The sequence below is a fragment of the Megalops cyprinoides genome, chromosome 22 (genome assembly GCF_013368585.1).
Source record: "Megalops cyprinoides isolate fMegCyp1 chromosome 22, fMegCyp1.pri, whole genome shotgun sequence".
NCBI classification, from domain to species: domain Eukaryota; kingdom Metazoa; phylum Chordata; class Actinopteri; order Elopiformes; family Megalopidae; genus Megalops; species Megalops cyprinoides.
The window spans coordinates 5,785,890-5,807,404 of NC_050604.1; the positions used below are offsets into that span (position 1 = coordinate 5,785,890).

Below are 21,515 nucleotides of genomic sequence, written 5' to 3' on the forward strand. Positions count from 1 at the left end.
TCTGACAGCATTTTTGTGGAGATATACAAAGATATTCAGTGAAAGCTTCAGAATGTCTTCATCATGCGTACCATCTGTTTTACAGCCTGCAGAAATGATCTTACAATCATGTCCTTGGTTTGTTGTTTCTCCCCTTCTGCTCTCTCTGTTGGAGAAACAAATAATGAATTGTAACCCATTATAACCCTTAACGTCAAAGATCTACTTTCATTGACCAGAGGTAATTTAGACATAAGCTCAACTTCACTTCAATACTTACATAGCATCATGCAAAATCATCACTGATACTTAAAAGAAAATTAAATACAATTTAATAATCTCATGTTATACCATTTGGCAGTGGGGTAGCAGTGTAGCATAGTGGTTAAGGAGGAGGACTCGTAACCAAAAGGTTGCGATTCCCTGCTGGGCCACTGCTGCTATACCCTTGGGCAAGGTACTTAACCCACAGTTGCCTTAGTAAATATCCAAATATATAAATGGATAGCATTGTGAGATAAAAAAAGAACTAACTGATGTAGGTCGCTCTGGAAAAGAGCGTCTGCTCTTATATAATGTAATAATGTAATGCAATTATTGTACATGCCAATTACTATACAATGTAAGCAAAGTTTCCCTTCATATTGTGTACTCTTTCTCTGTGAGGCAGGTGTCTGCTTGTAGAATGAGTTCTTCAAAGTGGTTGTTATTTCCCAAGAAAGCCTCCAGTGCATGTTCAGCCTGTAATACAGGATTTGTGAGATTAGATAAAGCAGGTATTCTGAAATATTATTTCATAATTTTAGTCGATGTCATAGTGGAAGAAATGCAAATTAGTATCAAATTTGTGCTTTTTGAGTAATATCACACATACATAAAGTTCCAAAATTAAGGCCAGTTATTTTAAGCTGTTACTCTAACCTTGTTCTTCTCCCTTGGCAAGAACAATGGTATTTTACATTGTGCATGTAATTACCTCCATCAAGAACACAGCATAAATGAAATTACAAAATTGATTTCTATCACTGCTTAAACATTCAAGCTCTAACTTGCCATCACGTTTTTTTTTTCTCAGCATTACTCCAAAGATAATTGAGAAAATTAAAGCCCTTTGAAACTGATTATGGTATATTAAATATAGTGTGTTGCCAATTAGCCAATGTGAGATACTGATAATAAAGCATGCAGGCCCTTGCAGATGGAAACACAATTTCTATCAGAGAGGAATACATAAGGTTTGCCTCGTTGTCTCAAATTTGAACGTTGGCAAAAAGTTTATACCTCAATGCCTCCACCAGGTGTACTTCTGTACTGCTGAATCATCAGGCATTTTGTTTGGTCTTGTAAGCTTCATAACCTCCTTGTCTGATGAAGTACTCTGTGGAAAATGGCTAAAAATCCGATCTTATAAATCCATGCAGTGTTTCATGGAGAGATCTCTGTTGTCTGTACATTTTTTCCTCATATTTATGATTTATACGACTCTGAAAACACAAAAAAGTCACTGACAATGCTTTACTCTGGTATTATTTGTTACCATAATCACATATTTAAGATATGTGCAAGATTATTTAGTGTTATCTAATAACACATTTTGCTGTACTATGTTTTAACATTTTATTTTAACAGAGGTTTACACAATATACAAAATATATATTTTGCAAATTTGAGTTAGTGCAAACCTACAACAAGTTCAATCTGATAGCGCTGGTCGTCATCCTTGAAGGAGCTGGCCATGAACTCCTGCAGCGCCTCCTTCTTGCAGTCCTCATGACCTCTGTCGAGCTGTGTCTCTGTGGGGAGTTTCACTCGCTGACTCATCAGCTGCCTGTAGAGGGCGTATGACTTCTCAACTGAGACAGAGCCAGAACCGCATTCTCCAGGCATGGAACCTGCCCTTTCTGAATGGCTTCCACATAAGTCTTCACCAATGTAGCCAGCACTAGAGTCACACAGCAAAGAAAGATCAGTTAATAGCGTGGTAATAATAGGACAGTAAAGAGTCCCCCCACAAAAAGTTTTAAGGGCTAATTTAATGGCGTAAATTCAAATACAGGCAAAAAGAGGAGGGGTCAGTATACAACCACTTTTTCATTCTGTATATCTTGTGTGATAAAAATGTTGTTTGTTTCTCTCTTCTTCTTTATTGGGAATATTTGGAACCATACCAAAGCAGCTTAATCAATTTAGTATTTGCTGAAAGTTTCTTTCAAATATGTATTTTTTGTTTTCTTCTCTGTAAATATGAGCACTGCATCTTCATGGATTATGATGAAATAAACTCAACCTCATCACCTCAAGTCCTGCCTCTCTGGGTTTCTCTTTCCTTTTTTTGTTAACAGAGTTAAAGAGTGAGGTGATGGGATCTGCCAATGCCCGACTTCTGGCATATTAATTACAAAAGGATCCCTCCAAACCAAATGCTGTATTTAGCTCAATCTATGCATATAGTGTTCTCTCAAAAAGACATCTGTCACATTAAACACTGCATAAAGGAAATGCAGTTGACCAAGCATGCTTAACATTTGAAGATTATTTGATGATCAGTTGTGTCTTTTGAACATAATTATCATGTTATTGTATCTATTTTGTCTTGTTAAATTACAATGAGTATATTCAAGTCTGCTTTTTTTCTTTACATATGGTAATGTTCCATTGAATCTAATTTAATAACATTGTACTTGAGTAAGGAAAAAGTAATTCTTAGAAGCATAGTGCTTGATTCTTAGAAAAATACGACATAAACAGCATTAGTATAAGGATGAGTTTACCAACATTTGTTAGCAGAGTGCACTGTATTAGCAATATTAAATGAATGTGAAAACTGTTGAAATATTTCATAATATCATTTACATTTACATTTACATTTATTTAGTTAGCAGATGCTTTTATCCAAAGCAACGTACAAAAGTGCATACAGTAAGTATAGCGACAGTACGGGGACAGGATGTGTACGGTTTCACAATGAGGCAGTAGTTCTCAGCTGAGAGCAAGGTCTGTTTGAGGACACAGTACTATCTGAATTGTACAACTACAGCATATAGGGCAACTAATACAATACACCTTCAAACAGCAAACTTCAACAACTTCAAACAGCGCAATGAGTGTCAGAGTAAAGGCGGGGAAAAGAAACAATTCAAAAAAAGCACACAGAAATTTACAACAGCACTGATTTGTGGGGGGGGGGGGGGGGTGGGGGGGTGGGGTAGGTGGCAACAATTGTGTGCTGGGTCAGTCCAGGTAGAGTCTGAGGAGGTGCGTCTTCAGACCCTGTTTGAAGGAATGGGGTGATGGAGCTGTTCGTAGCAGGACAGGGAGTTCGTTCCACCACTGGGGAGCGATATCACCACTGATATCACTTACCACCAGGTCTTTTGCATTCTCTTATATGTTTAGTTAATTATGTCATTATTATGTATGTATATATTTATTTATTTATTCCATTTAGTTTCAATTCGAGTGCTTCTACTAACTCTCCCAGAGATTTTCTAGGTTTTTAAGATACCGTAAGTATATTTTACTCCAGGAAGAAAATAACAACCTACACTATTTAGCTGCACATCACCCTTTCCCCAGAGTGTCATCTTCCCTAACAACAGTGTAAAACAGGTTTAAATGACAACTTGACTGCATGGTGCACATGGGTGTCATCAATGTGAACCCAAGCAGAGCAGCATTGAGCCGAACTGATAGCTTATTGGGACATAGGCCTACATGCACTGGAATGATCCAGTGGAATAGAAAGACAAAGCACCTGTAACCTTTACAGAAGCAGGTAGGTAACATGGACAAAGGCAATGAGGTGAATTTATGCAAATCTAAAACTACCAACTGCGCTGCGACAAAATGCTACCGCATGCTTTTGCTGACCATTCCTCGTTTTGCACTATTTAAATCAGGCCCTAGATTGTCGTTGTTGAACAAGATGTAAAATATATGTTTGGAAAGGTAAAACATCTATAGTATAAAGCCTTTTGAAATTTTTTATGAACCAGATCAGGTAAATTACCTAGCTCAAAAAAAAAAAGTTTGAACTGATAAACTTTTCTCAGGTTTAATCAGTACATTATACTCTGATACGCATTTATGTTCCTTTGTCGTAAAATGGCTTCAGAGTGATACTAAACCAGTTTGCAAATGTAATATCATTTCTCCTGGGAAGATGTTTCATCAGTTGTGCAGTATCTTATGTTTTCATACGTACTACTTCCTGTGATAGTGCTCTCCCCAGTAAAAACTGTCTTTCCACCACAACTGAGAATGTAATTGCAGAATTCAGACGTTTGCTTGACAAAAACAGGATCCAGGTCAGCATTCTTCAGTTTCTCCAGTGTGTTCAGTTTCCCATGTGGGACAGGAAGCTTAAATACAAAGCACTTCCGACTGGGAAAATACTTCCTGATGCACTTACGGGGAGCGTTATAGCTGGAAATTTGCTCAGATTCACCTTAAGGGAAAAACATGACATGTTTAGAGATAGTTTATGTCATAAGCAACAGATAAAATATTTCACAGTTGTGAAAAAGATGCAGTTGTGTCTCTTCCAGTTAAATTAAAACAAATTTCCTGCGGTACTTCTATTTCTTTAGATTGATGAATTACCTTTGTTGAATAGTGCCAAATTTAACAAGACTGAATGTTCAGTAATGTGCACAAATAACACAGATACAAAATAGAGTGAGTATTAAGTGCAAGTGTTTCCCACCTATATCTACTAACTATTCACTCTCCATGTTGGTACTTTTACCAGCAGGGCTAGAGACCCAGGGTGTGAAATTAACACCTGCAATCTGCCAAAAGCAGATAGATTTTTTTTTTCTTATTCAAACCTTTATTGAAATCTGTCAAACCTTCCAGCCCAAAACCATTGTTTTTTGTGGTGTCCTACAGAAATGACCACAATGGTGGCTGAGCATAGGTCCAGGATAGCAGGACATGTGAACTGATAGCAGCCTCCATTAATGAATGATTGTTAGCTATTGTACATTAATGAATGACTATTGCCAATGTATGACTGTCAGCTACTATTTTTTATATTGTGTTACCTTACTAGGACATTTTTGTTCAGATATTAATGGATTAAAATGACGTTCTTAATGGATTAAAATAAGCCACATCCATACAGCTTGCTGCGTAGTAAAGTACACTTCCAATGCAATATGGTATTACTCCAGTTTTAGCAGGGAAGGTTTACTGTGTAAGTTGGTGGTTTGGTGTCGACAGGGAAATGATTATCTGCCTGATAGGTGATAAGTTTATATCCTTTGAGTATATTTGGGATTGTGCCAAAGCAGTTTAATCAATTTAGTTTATTTGTCAGTATTTACTCTCTCTCTTGAGGTAAATAAATGTATTTTTTTTGTTTCCTTCTCTGTAAATATGCACACTGCATCTTCATGGGTTGTGTACAAGGATGTGTATGTGGACAGATGATGATAGTAGTAACCAAGTGGTATTTGATACTCACTACATGATCTTCAAAGTCCTGCAAATGTGGCCGAGGAGAACATACATCTCGTGGAATCTCAGTGAAAGGATTATATTTGAACACAATCAAGGAAGAAAGTGAAAATGGTCCAAGTTTGAGTATTTTTTTGTGTTGATGTCTCATGATATTGCACCCAGGTTAAATGAGGCTAGAAGGCACAGAAGTAAATATTTGTAATAAGTAAGATCTCACTGGGGTTATTTCTGTAGGAAACCTCTAAACAGGACTCACTGACTGTGCTGTACATTACATTACATTACTGGCATTTAGCAGATGCTCTTATCCAGAGCAACTTACATCAGTTACAGTTTTTTTTTTTTTTTTTACGATGTTATCCATTTATACAGCTGGATAGTTACTGAGGCAATTGTGGGTTAAGTACCTCGCTGAAGGGTACAGCAGCATGTCCCCAGTGGGGAATCAAACCAACAACTTTTTGGTTACAAGTCCTGCTCCTTAACCACAATGCTACACTCCTGCTTTATATGTATGAGGTATGCCCTACCAACCTACTACATGGCAACTGTTTGCAAAGAGGAGCTGTAACAGAGTTACTATCTGGTGTGTTGCCTATCTGGTGTGTTTCCTTAAACCTGCAAAATTGACTGGGCATTCATTCAGATGTAACTGAACTGACATTACTTACTTGCCTTCCTGTCTACACTGTCTAGCTCCGCCATGGTCATACACCTAGCATCCTGTGCTGTTGAATACTCTCCTACCCCTTAATGTCATCTTAACTTTCTTGTGTTCAGTTAATTCAAAATTGAGGCACTAGGCTTATGACTAAAACTAATAAGAGACCATGCATAATCCTCATCCTGGCCTCTTTGCACTGGCTTCCAGTTGCTTTCAGAATTGATTTTAATATTTTATTGATTACTGATTTTAAAGCAAGAAATAGATTGTAACTTGATTAAATTACTGACCTTTATCTCCCAAAACTGAATACCTACTTAGATCTTTAGATAAAGCACTTCTAACTGCTTGTGAGTCCAAACTAAACATTAAACATTGTGCTTTTGCAGTAACAGCTCCTAGTCTCTGGAACAGTCTTCCTGAAGACATCAGAACAGCTGAGTCTGTCTTCCCCTTTAAAAAATAAATTTTACAGACTTGTTTTTAAATGAGTCTTACCTTTTTAGTGGTGAATTAGAACATATGCAAGGTGACAGGCTTGGTTTTTACCTTCTTTTAGTGTGAGAGAGTTTTCCAGGTATTCATCAGGAGGGATGCATTTTCCATCGATACTCAGGTCCAGATGGAAGTCTCTCACCACCCACACAAACGAGGGAAAAAAATCAGCATACTGAGAGTCCTCATCCTTACAGCTGGATCTCACCTTTATGTGGTCTGAAATTGTGGTCACAAACCTGTTTTACACTGTTGTTAGGGAAGATGACACTCTGGGGAAAGGGTGATATGCAGCTAAATAATGTAGGTTGTTATTTTCTTGTTGGAGTAAAATGTACTTACGGTATATATGGTATAAACCTAGAAGAGCTCTGGGAGAGTTAGTAGAAGCACTCCCAAATCGAAACTAAATGGAATAAATAAATAAATCTATGCATAATAATGACATAACTAATTAACTAAACATATAAGAGAATGCAAAAGACCGGGTGGTAAATGATATTATGAAATATTTCAACAGTTTTCACATCAATTTGATATTCATTTAATATTGCTAATACAGTGCAATCTGCTAACAAGTGCTAATGATATGATAAACTCCTTATACTAATGCTGTTTAAGTACTCTTTTTCTAAGAATCAACCACTATGCTTCTAAGAATTATTTTTACCTCACTCAAGTATAACGTTACTAAAGTAGATTCAATGGAACATAACCATATGTAAAGAAAAAAAGCAGACTTGAATGTACTCATAAATTGAACTTGTGTTTGTGTCCACCACAAGCATCCTGAAGTTGGAAAGGAGGAAAATAATGGAAGAAGGAACATTGGAAACACACTTTTTTTAGGCTACACAGCTTTTTAGGCTGTTATGGCAGAGACACTAAAAGAATCTGATTATATAAGTCCAATTATATTTTTAATTGTGAATTTAGTTAAGGACACTGACCACACTCTGGCATTGTAGACCATTGTTTTTAAAGTCTGGGTCAGGACTGACGGGTTGGTCATAGCAGAATTATGTTCCCAAACCAAATTGTAGATCTGATACTACTACTACCTATTAATGATAGTAGTTAAAGGTACTATTAATGATAGACAAATGGCCTGATGATAATGAGAGTAATAGGCTTAGGTACATAATGAGAAACGTTCTGATAATACTGATGACAATTATACTGCACTTATTGAGAAACCTGTTTTTATAATAGCTTACTGATGATAATAAGAGTCCCACTGTGCTTAATGAGAAAAATATCTTTGTTCTGATACTGCTACACACAACATGATGGCAACATGTAAGACATAAACCAAAATTTTGTCTGTTCTTTTGGAACTCTGCTTTAAAGAACTATCACCTTAAAAAATCAAATCACCCTGAACAGATGTGACTCTTACAAGCAGAGTGCACTATATTAATGTATTGTGAAAATTTAAAGGCTTTTGTGCATGGTATGTTTAAGCCTATAGCCTTTCCTCACCACAAGGTACAACATAACCAGATGCAAATGAAAAGAAGATTGCATGCAGGTTGTTTCTAGACATATATTAACCTGTTGTGACAATGTTTGAAATTAAATGTGCATATTTTTATAACCTCATATTTTACATGTTATATTTCATGTGACCTAAATAAAACTTAACTTGCAACTAAAATAATTTTGCTAGGTGCAATCCATAATTCTGCAATGAAATGTGCCTCCAAGGAGTGAGATGAAAAAAGAAATCATTGCATAAAAACAATATACATCAAAATTGTTTCTTGGAACCAAATTGTTTGAAAACAATTTACTGTGTCCCACCAGGAAGTAGTATTTTTACATCCATACCCTTACAGTCCTGCCACACCATGACCTGCTTGGTCTGAAGGATACTGCAGTTTCATTATAGCCTCATTGTCAATGGTGCCCATGCTGTTGTAGATCAAGGTGCTGCTCAGAAGGACAGCCAATATGAAGATCCATGTGTCATAGTTCTCATCTCCCTGTAAAAAGGACAATTCATTTCAGGATCTTGCTTTGATGTGATAATATATTGTAAATCCCCACAAATTTGAGTTGAATTAAGACATTGATAAATGCATTAAAGATAAATACTTAATATGTTATTATCTGTTGAAAAAAATAGTTTTAATCTACATCTTTCAAACCCGATAGGGCATTCAGATGCATTGTTTTTTGTTTTTTTTTTTGTTTTTTTTTGGCTGAATTGTTTGACAAACAAGTGTCAAACAGTGTCCCAAATCTAAATGCATGAAAGTGCTACAAGATTGAACAGTAAGTTCATATCGTGTTGTGGTTCCTGCAGTTAAATACTGCAAAGATATATGTACAGTGACGTTTGAAGACTGGGCTGTCCTACCCTCTTCACATCCCCCAGACCCTCTGTGTCCAGCAGAACCAGTGTGTGGTCATCTTTGTGGGGGTGGGGCACACACCACATCCAGATGCCCTTTGTCTCAGACTGGATAGTACAGCCCAGAGGGAAGCCTGAAAAAGAGAAAGAACAAAATCAGTGACCTTGGTTCTTTCAGTGATTATTCACGCAATAGGTTTATCTCATACAGAGCAGGGTCAGTTTTGTTTTGACATTAGTGTGCTATACAACATATAGACAGTCTCCATTTAACAATGATCTGGTTTGTAATGAGCTGTGTTTATAGCATGCATCCAAATCTGATTTACAAGAAGAGAGAGATTTGCAATTTTTATTTATTCATTTGGCAGCCATTCTTATCCAGAACAACTTACAAGATGTGCATCCAATAGAGTTAGGCAACTAGCTGCACACATAACAAATCAGCATTGCCATTCTTCAAATGTAGTGCTGTTACGGGAAACATTGCCACAATGGGAGTAAGAGTTGCCGTAGGGGTACAACCTCTAAACTATTACTGACAACTTACAGCCCTCATGTTTATATTGCCACATTTTTTTCCAATGACATTATGCCACTGCAAAAGCTTGAAGTACGACTATCCCTTTATGTACAACCAATGAAGATACAGTCATGTGACACCTCTAGAAAACTAGCTTTTATTACGGGAAGGAAAAGTGTCAGAGTTTGGAGAGCCCAGGTGTAGTCTGAATAGGTAGGTTTTCAGTCTGTGCCTGAAGATGGACAATACTGCAATTCTAACAGTTGTGGAGTGCTCATTCCACCACTTGTGGGCAAGGGAGAGGGGACATGAACAAGATGAGTAATCCTTCCAGGAAGGGATGACTAAGTGATCAGATCAGATTGTAAGTATGGCGGTGCAGTTTTTGTTACTAGGCTGGAACCAGAGATTTGAATTTTGTCGGAGCCATAACAGGTAGCCAGTGTAGAGTGATAAGGAGAGATGTGACATGAAAGTATTTTGGTTGGCTGTAGATCAGTCAAGTAGCTGCATTCTGTGTGATAGCACTTTCTGGGAAGCCAGTCAAAGGAGAGTCACAGTAGTCTAGTCTAGAGAGTACCTAGAGAGGAGCAGGAATCCAGAGTTGTGTGTCATTGTCTGTGAAGGATAGGTTAGTATCCAGCACCATCCCCATGTTCCTGGGTTCATGACACAGTCATGTTTTCAAGGAGATGTTGTATAGTGGTGATGAATTAGCTGACATGTAGAGTAGTTGAGTTTGGAAAGATTTAACATGAGATTGCTAATCATCCAGTTGCATCCATAATTGAGGCAGGCCTTGACTCATGACGCAATATTCTTTTCAATGGGCGGAAATGTCAGAAAGAGTCAAATTTTATTATTGACATATCCTTCCATTTATTGCACCTTTATCTACTTGCTCAAACCATGTCAAATACAGAGCTATAGGGTCTGTCTGGTTCACATCAAATGGTCCACAGGAACTGCCCTAGAACAAAGGGTCATCACCATATCAATGCTTGTAGTTCACTGCCATGCCGCTCTGTCTAAATGCAATGAACAACTGTTGAGGCATGGCCTAATCACATCTGGGTATTTCTGTCAGTGTTCATCTGAGCCTAGGCAGTCTTAGTGTGTGCTGTTTACTCCTGGGGAATAAACCTCATCTCTGCAAGACCAGTCTCATCTGATTCATCTGATTGTCCGTTCCGCAAAGTAGAACCTGACACACACCTATGGAAAAACAGGATTCAATTTCTGAAACATACCTCTGAAGTCAGTTCTGATTAAGTGGTAGTTTTGTCGCAATAAACGTCGAACTATGAACTTTTTTCAAATGCAGATGTGAGTCTCACAGTTACATTACATCACTTGACCTAATTATATGCCTGACCTGATATTCTGTATTTACCTGTATGCTGTGCCTCAACTGATGATGGGCATAACACAAGACCTTCAGGTGATGTAAATAAGAGTCTAAGCTACAATGTGTGTTAATTTTAAAAGGACAATTTAGTTTTTCTAAAGTTTATACAGTTTGAGATAACTTGAGGTCAAAGGTCAAAATGACTTCATTTTCTGTTTCTGTTTCATCTGTTTTTTGGAAGAAATTATTAAATAATTTGACAGGCCAAATTATAAGTTTGAATACAACAAAATCATCAATGAGGAGCAGGGTTTCAACTGAACTGGGAGCATTGTTGGGCACTCCTAGAAATGGAGAGGGAAATTCAATTCCTAAAAGGAACAAGAAGCAGGGAAGGAAAGGTGGTCTGAGAGACAGACAAAAATGAATGATCAAAAAGACGCCTTTCCCCTCAACGATTCCAGGCCACAAAGCATGAACTACAGGCAACTATACACTGCTCACAAGAATACAGAAATGCATTGGACAGCTATGTTGAGAACAAGTCTCTTTTCTATGATAACCTTGGCTCTTCAGGACACTTGGATTAGGAAACAACAGGTAAGAGCCTGAGTAGTGAAGTTTGCCAACAACAAGTGGCGTGAGAGCGACGTATGTAGAGAAAGGCTCTGCATGTCTGACTTTGAAATCCTAGCAGTCTTGTAGCGGCCTATCTATCTTCCAACAGAACTTCCATGGCTTTTCATTATTTTGGTTTATACCAACTCACTGTCAGGGTTTCAGAGATATGCACTTATTTGGAAGTCGTTCTGCGTAAGAGCGTCTGCTAAATGATGTAATGTAATGTTATGGTCAGCATACAGTCACATCTGTAATGCTAACAAAGTATCCAAAATGTATTGTGAATGATATGAGTTTGACTTTAACATTTTTTTTTTTAATTCAGCAGAAAAAATAACCACATGTGTCAACGTCAGAGTCCCCTATTTTATGCATCACACAAACACATGATTTGAATTACATTTGGAATGATACACTTCCTTTAAAATGGATAATGTTTCACATTTATTTCACTTACCCAAAGCATAAATGACTATAATAATTTCTGTAACAATACATAACTATCCACCATAATTTCTTTTGCTCAATGTTTATCATCATAGGACAATCAACAGCTACTTACCAAACATGTATCCTGGTCAATCAGAATGTAATACTGGAGTCTGCGAAGTATAAAACAACCAATCCAGACTTTGATTGCTTTGCATTTACAGTCTTACCTTTGTTCTTCCCAGCCAGTCTGTTCATCAGGTAAGATTTGCCAGTGCGGTATTTGCCCACAATGGACACCACCACCACAGGCTGCTCAAAGGAGCTCAGGATCTTCAGGGCCTCCTGGTTCACCATCAGTTTATTATTTGTTGTGCACGCAATCAGACAGAGTGGCTCTTTCATCTCCATGGTGTCAATCTTTACCTAAAATCAGAATATGCTTTTACACTTACCTACCTCAGTATACATATGCTAGAAACATATGATGCCTATATGATTTTATAACTGGATTCATGATGGTTGCAGAAAAACTACTACAACTGATAATAATAATAATAATAATAATAATAATAATAATAATAATAATAATAACTGCAAGCAGCAATACTGGGGCCAAGCACAATGAGGGCCTGTTTTGCAATAAGGCAGACATGACTGAAGGAATCAGAAGAAAGAATTATGATTTTAGGCCACGCAATTCAAAAGATATGTCAAAATATAAGTATAATACAAGTTATATGCAATGTGTGTTATAGCGCCATCTAGTGGTCAAATGACACAAAAATGCTTGGGCACCCTCAGGGCATATGGCCTCACTACCTGTTTGGTGTCTTTTCTGTTGACTTTGTTAGTGCATTACTAGCAAATGCTTTCCATACACAAAAAATCATGGATAACTTTTGTGAGATATCTCAATATGCTCTGACTCGTGAAGATTGGAGAAAATTTGTGGGAGGAGTAGCGAAAAGACTGTTTTCACTAAAATTCAAAATGGCGGAAATCCAAATATGGTGGAAATGAAAATTTTACATCTGTTCAACTTGACATGACCCAAGGAATCAAAAGAAAAAAGAATCATAATTCTAAGCTAAAGACTTCAAAAGTTATGAGCAGAAATTCAATTGTTTTAGTTATAGCGCCACCTAGTGGTGCAATGACACAAAACTTCTTGGACACTCTCAGGACTGTGTAGGAAGGCCATATACCAAGTTTGGTGTGAAGACACAAAAGCATTGCCGAGATATGACCTCACTTCCTGTTTGGTGTCTTTGCTGTCAAACTCATTTGCATGTTACGGGTGAACGCTTTGGAATATCTAAAATATTTGGTTTAATTATTTAATTAATTAATTAATTAATTATTTAATTAATTTTTGTGAGGCATGGTCTGAAGATGATGTGTACCAAATTTGGTAAAGATTGGACAAATTTTGTAGGAGGAGTAGCAAAAAAACACTTTTTGTAAAAATTCAAAATGGCGGAAATCCAATATGGCGGACTTTAACAGCATTGGGTGCGTTGGGCTCGGCCTGACCTAAGGAATCTAGGAAAAAAAGAATTTTGAAAAAATTCCAACAGGGTCAGGATTTACCTTATCTGAACTTTGACCTGATGGTGGTGCTAGAGGGTTTGATTTACTGACCCCAAAATTGATGAGTGGACAGCTGGGACAGTCCTCTATGAGTGTGCCAAATTTCATAAAAAGCGTACGAACACATGGGTGTTTAAACCTGTTTTTCAGTATAGCACCCCAAAGTGGCCAGATTTCACTAAACTTACTGTGTGCCACCCAGGCCTAATTGTAAGCATGTGTATCGACTTTTATGCCAATGAACAAAAGCATTGCAGAGATATAGCCACTCTTCCTTTATGGGGACTTCACAGGCGAATTTGTGGGTACACTGCAGCCACATTGTTCAACCTGGCAACTATCCTTTAACAACTGTTAAGGACAATGGTCCAAAGAGGTAATACACAAAACCTCATTGTGCCATAACTCCAGGAGAAGGTGGTTAAATGTATTTTTGAAAAAAATCAAAGATGGATGAAACACAAAATGGCTGATGTGGAGGTTTCATAAGAGATGAGATATGACTCACTTCCTGTTTTGGTGTCTTCACCATGGAATTTCATTGGACGACAGCGGCCATATCGTTTGCCCTAGCAAAATTCTTTGAATAACTTTTGGTCACACTCATCTGTAGATGGTACATACCAAATTTGGTGGTGATAGGATCAACGGCCTAGGACTAGTTCGCAAAAGTAGGCTTTTCTAAAAATTCAAAATGGCGGAAAATCCAATAGTGCGGACTTTAACGTCAATGGGTGTATTTGAATCGTTATGACCCAAGGATTCAGGGGAAAGAAAAAGATCACAACTCTAGGACAAACGGTTCAAAAGTTATAAGCAAAAATGTACCTTGAAGTTTGGCCTGTTGGTGGCGCTACAGAGATGGATGGATTGACCCCAAATTTGAGGCCTGGATATTTTGGTGGTCCTCAGATCAATGTGCCAAATTTCATAAAAATCCACCAAGGGTTTCTATGGGCTGCCATAGACTCCCAGAGGAGAAAGTATAATAGTGAAAATAGGTGCCTAGCACCGAAGGTTGGCTTGGCCCCTAATAATAATAATTATAATAATAAAAATAATAATAACAAAAATAATAAAATTGGTTTGTACCTAACAATGAGGGAAAGCCTTTGGTGTAGTATTACCTAAATTCACTCAAGAATTTGAATAACAGTTCTCTATTTGCTTGAACTGGATGTAATTAGTCTCCACAAGAGAAAAATGTTACAAAAAAGTACAACATTTCTGCCACTGAAATTGCTTATCAAAATTAAGCCAAGCCACATGCCCCACACAAACTGAACTGTGCAGATTGGAATGTATGGATGACAATGATACTTAACATATGAACTGGTGCAGTATGGCAGAAAAGAATGATGGCAGTATTGTTTGTCACATGATTCCTTCATAGAGACTTGTAAACCCAATAGGTGTTTCACAGAAGAGTTCTATTACTGGCACACAAATTCTGATCAGAGAACTTAAGTATGGGGTATGTACAATTAGAATTTCCCCAAAATAAAATGTGCCTTATTTATCACCAAGTTACTCACATTTTGATGAGCTGGTTTGACTAGTTCAGTTGGTTTTCTCATCACACCTCTCTCATGAAAAGATGGAATAAAAAATGTGCCACAGAAACGAAGAAACACACATTCTTAATCTTTCTCCGTAAACTCTCAATCTTTCTGCACCTCATAATCTCTTTGAATTATGGATTTATGGATGTTTTACTGTGCTTGAGTAACTCAAAAAAATACAAAATGAGAAGCATTTTCTTGCTTGTAACTCATCACATCTCAACCTGTAGCTGCTTTGCAATTCGCATATCATTTGCCCTCTAAGATATAGTTAGATTGGATGTAAGACTTGTTTTTGTAATTCAGAGGTGAACAAAATGCAGCTATCCCCTTCTTGTCAATCTACTGCAAAATGAGGCATCCTATGCCATCTCACATCTCACCTAGAACCAGTCACACAATAGGACTGCATATACAGAGTCTGCACATAGCTGGGCAATTCTCACACAATGACTCTATCACAATGACTCTATCACAATGACGTAATTCACTTCAGGAGCAACTGTCATCACAGACTTTTAATCGGTTACTTTTGTAATATAAATTGAACTAAAGCATCCATTCCCAAAAGACTGGGTCACGGCCCATAGGTGGGTCGCAGGAGATTTTATTTGGATCGCCAAATAAATTTGCAGAATTTCTTCCATATTCTTTTATTTAAGATTTATGTCTGCAGTACACCTTTGAGCCACATGGGGGTTTTCTACCACACTCACGGTTTCCGCCATAATTCCGCCAGATTCAACCACATACAAGTGCAAAGTGGGATTTTCTGTTCTCACAAAAATAAAGACAAAACGCAGAAATAGATTGAACACGAAAATGCACGTTGCGCTCTCCTCTTGTACACTGGATTGGAATGCAATACTAAAAAGCAAGAAGGCCCACCTATCACATTGGCCAGGTAAATAGCACGTAGTGTGCCTAATGAGATGTGACGTGGTCACGTGAAGTGTCTGCATTATTATAACAACATCTCTCTCCCTATCGCAACACAAGTTTGCAGCAGCATGCCATAGTGGTAAGGAGCAAGGCTCATAAACAAAAGGTTGCTGGTTTGATTCCCCACGGGAAGTACTGCTGTTTTACCTTTGGACAAGATACTTAACCCAAAATTCCCTCAATAAATATCCAGCTGTATAAATAAATAGCATGTAAGAGTGTAACCTATGTGAGTCCTTCTGGATAAGAATATCTGCTAAATGACAACAGTGTAATGTTTTGGCAAATGTTTCAAAAAATACTTAAAACTGAACAGCTTTTTACCCTCAGATACTGGTTCAAATCTGTGAGATATATTGAACTGAAGTGGTAGGGAAAATGATAGAAGTATATAATGTGTGCTTTTTTACATTAAGTTTAAGACGTGTACAGACACCCACATGCAAATAAATACCAGGATATATTTAAAAATGCTATTTGGCGCAATGGTACAACTGAGAAGAATCTTGATTAAAATAACTAGTAAAACTCTGAACAGTTTTTTTTTCTTTTTTAAACTTGCATTTTATCTTTGCACCACACTTGTGGAATGAGGCGTAACCACCTAAGAACACATTGCCAATAATCTAATTACTCTTCTTGTCCTCCTTGACTCTCAGATCAGATGTTTTCCCTACCTTACAGTGAAAGCAGAAAAGTGAACGTCCTGATAAACCTCTTCAAATCACAATACAGAAAGTAAAGCTTTGCATGTGGAAGCTTCTTTTATGTGTTATCAAATGGTTTCACTTTCCAATTTATCACTCCTTCTGCATTTCTGCTATATTAGGTTTTTAATGCGTCAAGCTAGTTCAAGCATTAGTCCAAGGAGGAAAAGAGGGAAGGAAAGCTCCCTTACCTGGATGTTCTCCTCTGTACCCAGAATTGGACAAATTGGAAACTTTTGATGTAATGCTGAGGTGACACTGCACCTCTTTGTACAAATATATGGCTTTTCAGCAAGTCAACCTGTTCAAGGGGTCTGCTAAGCATACAGGTAGTTTATTGTATAAACAGAGCCACTTGTTAAGCCACTTGTTAAGCAGTTATCTGATTGCACCTCCCCGATCATCTACCTTGATGAACCAACCACAAATTAAGCACAAATGACATTGATGTTTACATCTGACACTGTCATGCCTTTGAATTCAGTCCTACTGTTTAAAAAGTTGGACAATGAAGACGTGTGAAATGTGTGGAGGTGTGCTGGAAAATAGTGATGGGCAGTTCATGAATGATTCATTCTTTTTGGCAAATACATTTGGACTGCAACTCTGTCATCAGCCAGCTGCTGCAGGAACCTGTAGAGGAGAGAGTGGAAATTCCCCACACCACACACCTCGACAAACTCATCTGTGAGCACTGAAGAACACAAAGGCACTGCTGCTGCTGCTGTAGGGAGTTGCAGAATCAGGTGTGACTAAATTATTAAATGCCGAGAAACTAAATGTTACTTTTGAACATTGCTTTTTTATTAATGATCACAACCTGTTGTTTGTTCCTAATTAGCTTGATGCAACTCAAGGCAAAACACCTTTTCTGAGTGCTGAACAAAATTCTACTTCTTAAAAAACCCTTTACCTTGAGATTTTGTAATGATTTGTCTAGAGAGAGTTCCCACCTGGTTGAGCTATCAGAATTACATCCAAAATGTTCTTTGTTGTTATACAAATTAGGATCACACTATAACAATGGTGGAAATTGTGGTAAAATATACAAAGTTAGACCTGTTTGGCAATCAATAGCCAGCACTATGATTTACTGAAACTGATATACGTGTAGCATTAATTATGAAAATTTGTATTTATTTAATGCCTTTGTCATGTAGCATCTACCTGGGCTTCATTGTCCAATTGGATAGTGTTGCAATTTGAGGCATGAGTTTTCGATTAATCTTTGAACCACATGCACACATGGAGTGTAACCTTTGTACCGACCCTATATAAGTGTGGCAAGAACAATGGAACTCCCATATTGTGTCTCCTGAAATAGATATGACTACCGCTTTATTTCACCACTGGCTGGAAGGCAACACTCTTGCCTATGACAAACTGCTTGTCCTTCACTGAACCTGCAGCCTCTTCACCTGATCTTCAAGGCAGCACTGGACTCAAGCAAACCACGGACTACTGCAGCTGCCAGGCACCCCACATCCTGGCGAACTCACTCGAGTGTTCCGAGAGAGTTCTTCCTTGTAGTGGACTCCAATCATGCATGTTCCGAGACAGTTCGGATGCAGCTTCTATCGCCTGACCACACACTGCTCTCCAGAAAACCATTTCAGGTCCAATACTGGGACAATGCTGCCTCATGTTGCACTCCCCAATGTTGTGGTGTCCTGAGAGGCTCCTGATGCACCTTGTCATTGCCCGACTGCAGGGCGGCCTCGCCGCAAACCTCTCTTGCTGGTACTGAGACAACCCTGTTTTACTTCATTTTGTGTTTGTCTTTATTTAATTATTCTAATTTATTTTGCTTCATCACTGTTTATGTTGTGTTTATAAACTCATTTTTTAATTCGATCATTGCCTTGTCTATATTTTGTATTGACTAACAAGGCCCTAACAAACTTAGAAGACCTCATTTTAGTAAATTTTATATTCATTGAAAAATTTAATTATCCTCATCAAATAATCAATGCCTCTCAGGGGTAGCCATATTCCCTACATAGACATGCCCTGTTTTGGGATGGCTGTCCCAGTTCCTTATAATGTTCATGTGGGTGCTTCTATTTCATATGTGTTCTAGTACGGTTTTCAGTCACACTGACCTAAAACCAAGATTTTAGTTTTTTTGTTTTTTTTTTTTTAGAAATTTATGAAAAGTGTGAAACCTTGACCTGTTTCCGAATGCCCTCATGAACACTGGAATATACATCCCTTCAGAAACAGCCTGTTTATGTTGTGTACAATGCAGAAAACAATGACTTTTATGTTTGTGCTTCTATTTGACATATTCTAAAATTCTGTTTTACTTTGTTATTCAGTGATCATTCTGCTTTATTTGTGACATTGAGTTTGTTGAAAACCCTGAAGTTGGCATTTATCACCTCTTCCCCCTCAGACACCACAAACGTTATGTGTTAGCAGAAATGCAGAAGTACCTGACTTGCTTTTGGTCAAATCTGTCTAGACCTTACCAGGTCTAGAAACCCAACAGGTTTTTTTTCATCTCTGTCTCTCCCAGTAGTGAAATTATTTGACTTATTATTTACTTTTTACCAGCTTTACATTTACTTTTACTGTTTATTTGAGAATTAAAACTGTTCCTCAGGGCTGACCAATCAGATGCAGCCAGAGGCCCACAAAAGCTGAATCTAGTTTCAGTGCTGTACGATTTTCAGCCAGTGTTTTACTGTCAGAATAGGAATTGTTAAAAATAATTGATATAATTTTGGTCATTTTGGCCAACAATGTCACATGTCAGCTAAGCTTCTCTTTTTTGAAGAAAAAAAAAATCTCAGCAGAGTTAGTATAGTTTTCCAGGGCTACCTACATATCATGTTTTTTACATATATTTTTACATGATGTTTTTTAGTTTTAAAAAAATAAGAATGACTGCAACAGTTTCAAATAAAGTGTAATTTAATATAAAACCATTGTGTTTCCCATGTAACACAAAACATTTCTGCAAAATTCAAAGTAGGTGATAGGTTCCTCATCCTGATTACATGCATAAAAGTAACATTTTAACATGCATAAAAGTAACATTTTTCAAAGTTTAAAAAAATATCCACTGGACACTAAGTCCTTTGTTTGATTTAAAAACTAATAAATGTATGCTTCAGGTGGGCCATCACACCGAATTTGTTTTATTATGTGCAAAGATCCTTTCTTGAATTTTCCCAGGAATTAACATTTTTCTCTGTTTGTCTCAGTACACCCTCATAGTGATCGCTTGTCTAGAATTACAAGTAAAAACAGAGATCTAAATTGTACTATTCCCATCCATTATTTTACTGTTGCCTGAGGATGAACACTGGAACATGCCTCCCCTCAAAAACAGCAAAAAAAGTTTGTGTTGTGTGCGGAGCAAAAACAATATCTTTTATGTTGGTGCTTCTATTTGACATACACCCAGTGATCACTTTATTAGGTACACCTCTCTAATACTGGGTAGGGTCCCCCTTTGCCCTCAGAACAGCCTGAATTCTTCGTGGCATGGATTCAACAGGGTGCTGAAAACATTCCTTAGAGATTCTGCTCCATGCTGACATGATAGCATCACGCAGTTGCTGCAGATTTGTCAGCTGCACATTCATGCTGCGAATGTCCCATTCCACCACATCCCAAAGGTGCTCTATTGGATTGAGATCTGGTGACTGTGGAGGCCATTACAGTACACTGAACTCATTGTCATGTTCCTGGAACCAGTTTGAGATGATGTGTGCTTTGTGGCATGGCACATTGTCCTGCTGGAAGTAGCCATTAGAAGATGGGTAGACCGTGGTCATAAAGGGATGCACATGGTCAGCAACAATACTCAGGTAGGCTGTGGCATTTAAACAATGCACAATTGGTATTAAGGTGCCTAATGTGTGCCAAGAAAATGTTCCCCACACCATTACACCACCACCTCTAACCTGAACCGTTGACACAAGGCAGGATGGATCCATGGAGTCATGTTGTTTATGCCAAATTCTGACCCCACCATCTGCATGTCGCAGCAGAAATCGGAATTCGTCAAACCAGGCAATCTTTTTCCAATCATCTTACCGTCCAGATTTGGTGAACCTGTGTCCAGCGTAGCTCCAGTGTCCTGTTCTTAGCTGACAGAAGTGGCACCCAAAGGGGTCTTCTGCTGCTGTAGCTGATCCACCTCAATGTTCGACATGTTGTATGTTCAGAAGTGCTTTTCTGCATAGCACTGTTGTAACGTGTGGTTATTTGGGTTACTGTCACCTTCCTGTCAGCTTGGACCAGTCTGGCCATTCTCCTCTGACCTCTGTCATTAACAAGGCGTTTTCACCCACGGAACTGCCGCTCGCTGGATGTTTTATTGTTTTTTGCACCATTCTCTATACATTCTAGAGACTGTTGTGTGTGAAAATCCCAGGAGATCAGCAGTTTCTGAGATACTCAAACCACCCCGTCTGGCACCAACAATCATCCCACGGTCAAAGTCACTTAAATCACCTTGAACCTCTTGACAATGTCTTTGTGATTTTATGCATTGAGTTGCTGCCAGCTGATTGGCTGATTAGATATTTGCATCAACGAGCAGGTGTACAAGTGTACCTAATAAAGTGGTTACTGAGTGCATTCTAATATTCTGTTTTACTTTGTTATTCAGTGATCATTCTGCTTTATTTGTGACATTGAGTTTGTTGAAAACCCTGAAGTTGGCATTTATCACCTCTTCCCCCTCAGACACCACAAACGTTATGTGTTAGCAGAAATGCAGAAGTACCTGACTTGCTTTTGGTCAAGTCTGTCTAGACTTTACCTAGTCTAGTTTCCACACTGAAAATGGAGATGACCCTTTTTTCAGTTCCTTTCTCT

At 38.0% G+C, this 21,515-nt stretch overlaps 1 pseudogene; it reads right to left on the reverse strand.

Annotated features, from left to right (window-relative positions):
- Window positions 1-1,650: 1,650 nt before the first annotated feature.
- Window positions 1,651-12,298, reverse strand: LOC118769355 (annotated as a pseudogene).
- Window positions 12,299-21,515: the final 9,217 nt, after the last annotated feature.